Raw genomic sequence first — 4590 nt, 5'->3', positions numbered from 1 at the left:
TGTTTTGTTTAAGTTTTATTATATTTTCATAGGTTTTAGTGCAAAATTCATATTTTTGGAGTCTACTTTGAGTTGTTTTCTTTTATGATAATTTCAGGTATTTTCTGGCTGAAATTGAGAATTTTTGGCAAAGTCTGATTCAGAGACAGAGAAAGGACTGCAGATGCTGTCAGATTCTGACCTCCGTGCACTCGAAAGAGAATTTCTGGAGCTACAGAAGTCCAAATGGCATGCTCTCAACGACTATGGAAAGCTAATATTCAGGGATTTCTAGAATTATATAATAGTCTATACTTTACTTTGAAAATGAAGGCCCAAAACGGGTATTCAACGTCAGCCATCAACCCCATTCTTGGCGTCCAACGCCCAAAAGGGAGCAGCTGGCATCCAACGCCCATTCAGGAGTCCAAAGCTTGGCATCCAACGCCCCAGAGGGAGTACCAACTCATGGATTCACTCAAGCTCAGCCCAAACACTCACCAAGTGGGCCCGGAAAGTGGATTTTCACACTACAAGACTAGTTTATCCTATTTCTGTAATTATTACTTATTAGATTAGTATATATAGACAAGATTTCACCCTTGTTAGGAGCTCTTGCCCACTCTACACGTTTTACATTACTTTTTCGTAAGCAATGAGTCATTAACCTCCTAGGTTAAGGTTAGGAGCTCTGCTGATTCTTATGGATTAATAATATCACTATTCTATTTCAATCTATGCTTGATTCTATTCCAAGATGTATCTTCGTTCTTCATCCTAAGAAATTGGGAGTGTAACTTGACCGTCATCCCTATTCACATGGGTTCTTGTGAGTCCTTGACGGGATAGTATTGAACCACAAGCTTGATTATACATTTCTTAGACGGCTAATTTGTTTGTCATCTAACAATCAACAATTATCCAATACATGCATACACCTATTATGAGGTCTTTTCATAGGTTGTAATGGGGTTAGGGTCAAGGTAAGGTTATACATAGCTAAGTGAGCTCAAGATTTGAATCTTTGATCAAGATAAGCTTCCCACCTAACCTATATAACAACCTATAGAAATCTAATATAAGCCTAACTACCCATTCTTCTCTTCTTCACATATTCATGCATTTTCTTTTCTTTATCATTTCCCATATGCATTGACTATTATTGAACTTTACTTTGGGGCATTTTGTCCCCTTTTTATTCTTGTCTTTTTCTTTTCTTTCTTTTTTCTTTTCTTTTTCTTTTTTCTTTTTTTATTCTCTTTTTTTTTTATTTTCCTTTGTATATTTTTTTTCTTCTTTTCTCTTTTGTTTTCAAACTACAAACATATACACGAGCATCAATGCACATGGCTTCGTATTTAATGCATGAATATGTGCCCAATTCCCAAGATCTTCAATAAAAATTCTGAACACCCTTTTACCTCAACCAATGTCCCAAGTTTTCCCACACTTGAATGACAGACACACACTAGCCTAAGCTAATCAAAGATCCAAATAAGGACAATTGTTGTTTTTTGCTTAGAGGCTTGTAATGTGCTAATATTAAGAACAAAGGGGTTTATCACAGGCTCAAAGTTGGCTAACAATGGTTGATGAAAGGTAGGCTATTTGGGTAAGTGAGCTAAATGAAATGATGGCCTCAATCATATAACTGCATGTCTACATGGAATAATGGGCATAAAGAATCGAACAAAATCAAGGATCACAATCATAGAAAGAGAACAATGCACATAAAAACAAAAATAAGTGGTTATAAGATGTAACCATACAATTAGGCTCAAGTCTCACAAGCTTGTATTCTTAGCTCAACAACCATATTCCAAAATACATTCTTCAAGCAAGATTAACACAAAAATGTTCAAATTGGTAGGGTGCCCTAACCAAGTAGTCCTAATATGCAAAAAGTATTCAAGTGCAAAAGCTAACCATGCAATCTATTCTAACTAACAAAAGAAAAATCAAAATCATAGGTGTTGAAAAGAAAAGAATACCTACGAAAGTCGGTAACCGACCTCCCCACACTTAGAAGTTTGCACAGTCCTCCGTGCCAATGGTGATACGCAAAGGGGGGATCGGGTCGCCACTTCCATTATCCGTGCCTTGAGTGCTTGCTTCACTGTTGTCCTAATCAGATGTGGAAATGTCGGGCTCTTCCATAGGCGGGTTAACACAACTCCAAAGCTTCTTCAAGTAAGCAAATCGGCATTTGTTTCGCTGCTCATACCGATCTATCTTCTCATGGAGCTCTACAAGCAATTGATGGGTTGACTTTGGTGGTGCGGATGAAGTGATAGGGATGGTGGAAGGAGGAGCTATGTCAAGGCTTGTGGTGTCCTTGGGAGGCTGAAGATATTTCCCGCTCGGGACAATATCGTCCTTTACCGGAATTGTAGCCTTCATGTCCTTAGCCTCGCAAGGGACACCAGCAGCAACAACCAAATCGGATACCAAGGTGGGAAAGGGGAGATTACCCTTGGCATGGACCCGACCCATCGCTTGACAGATGAGGAGAGGGATGTTGACTGGCCTCTCCATGAGTATGCACCAAACAAGGAGGGCGAGGTCCATCGTGATGGATGACTTATGGGTGCTAGGAAGCACGTAGGGAGATAAGATCCGGGTCCATGCTCGGGCTTCCACTGTAAGCGCACGTGCGTTGATGAGCGGATAATTTATACGCTTTTTGACATTGTTTCACTCAAAGCTCAGCCCAAGCACACACCAAGTGGGCCCCGGAAGTGGATTTATGCATCAATTACTTACTCATGTAAACCCTAGTGACTAGTTTATTATAAATAGGACCTTTTACTAGATCTTTTTGATTCTTTGGTCTCAGTTTTAATCCATTGTTCATCTTAGGAGACTATTGATCACGTTTTGCCGTTGGCCGTTGCCGGGGATTGTTCGAGTTTGGACAACTGACGGTTCATCTTGTTGCTCAGATTGGGTAACTTTCTTTTCGTTTTCTTTTCAAAAATCCTTCAAAAATATTTTCAAAAAAATTTCTCTTTTGTTTTCGAAAAAAAAAAATAATAAAAATGTTTTCAAAAATTTATTCAAAATTTTAAGAATGAATTCTAGTGTTTCATGAAGCATGTGAAGCCTTCATGATCTTCAAGTTGTTCTTGGTAAGTCTTCTTGTTTGATCTTGATGATTTTTTGTTTTCATGTTTTTCATGTTTATCATATGCATTCTTGAATTCTTAGTGTCTAAGCATTAAAGAATTCTAAGTTTGGTGTCTTGCATGTTTTCTTTGCATTAAAAATTTTTCAAAATTATGTTCTTGATGTTCACCATGACATTCAAAGTGTTCTTGGTGTTCATCTTGACATTCATAGCATTCTTGCATGCATTCATTGTTTTGATCTAAAAATTTCATGCATTGCATAATTTTCATGTTTTTCATAAAAATTTTAAAAATCAAAAAATTATCTTTCCTTTTTTCTCTCATCAAATTCGAAAATTGAGTTGACTTTTTCAAAAATTTTTAAAAATCAAAGTTGTTTCTTATGAGTCAAATCAAATTTTCAATTTGAAAATCTTATCTTTTTCAAAATCTTTTTCAAAAATCAAATCTTTTTTCAAAATTCTTAGTTATTCTCGAAAATTCCAAAAATATTTTTCAAAAATCTTTTTCTTATTTTTATACCAAATTTTCGAAAATAACATAAACAATTAATGTTTTGATTCAAAAATTTGAAGTTTGTTACTTGCTTGTTAAGAAAGATTCAAACTTTAAGTTCTAGAATCATATCTTGTGATTTCTTATGAATCAAGTCATTAATTGTGATTTTAAAAATCAAATCTTTTTCAAAACTAATTTCAATCATATTTTTTCAAAAATATCTACTTATCTTATCTTTTTCAAAAAAATATCTTTTTAAAATATCTTTTCTAACTTCCTAACTTCTTATCTTTTCAAAATTTGTTTCAACTAACTAACTAACTTTTTGTTTGTTTCTTATCTTTTTCAAAACCACCTAACTAATTCTCTCTTTCTAATTTTCGAAAATATCTCCCCCTTTTTTCAAAAATTTCTTTTTAATTAACTAATTATTTTTATTTTTATTTTTGATTTCAAAAATTTTCGAAAATTACTAACATTTTTCAAAAACCATTTTCGAAAATCACTAACTCTTTTTCAAAATAATTTTCGAAAAATTATCCCTCCCCCATCTCATTCTATTTATTCATTCATATCCTAACATCTCATCTCACCTCTCTTCCATCCTCACAGTTGTGTTTCTTCCATTATATTACATTCTTTGTCTCCCCCTCTTCTTCCACTCACACAGGAATCCCTATACTGTGGTATAAAGGATCTCCATTATTATTATTATTTTTCTGTGCCTTCTTCTTTGTCATATGAGCAGGAGCAAGGACAAGAACATTCTTGTGGAAGCAGATCCAAAACCTGAAAGGACTCTGAAGAGAAAATTAAGAGAAGCTAAAATACAACAATCCAGAGATAACCTTTCAGAAATTTTCGAACAGGAAGAGGAGATGGCAGCCGAAAATAATAATGTAAGGAAGATGCTTGGTAACTTCACTGCACCTAATTCCAATTTACATGGAAGAAACATCTCCATTCCTACCATTGGAGCAAACAA

This window comes from Arachis ipaensis, chromosome B09 (assembly GCF_000816755.2).
Source record: "Arachis ipaensis cultivar K30076 chromosome B09, Araip1.1, whole genome shotgun sequence".
Classification (NCBI taxonomy): domain Eukaryota; kingdom Viridiplantae; phylum Streptophyta; class Magnoliopsida; order Fabales; family Fabaceae; genus Arachis; species Arachis ipaensis.
The sequence above is the reverse complement of the archived record's forward strand: the minus strand, read 5'-3'. Positions refer to the sequence as shown.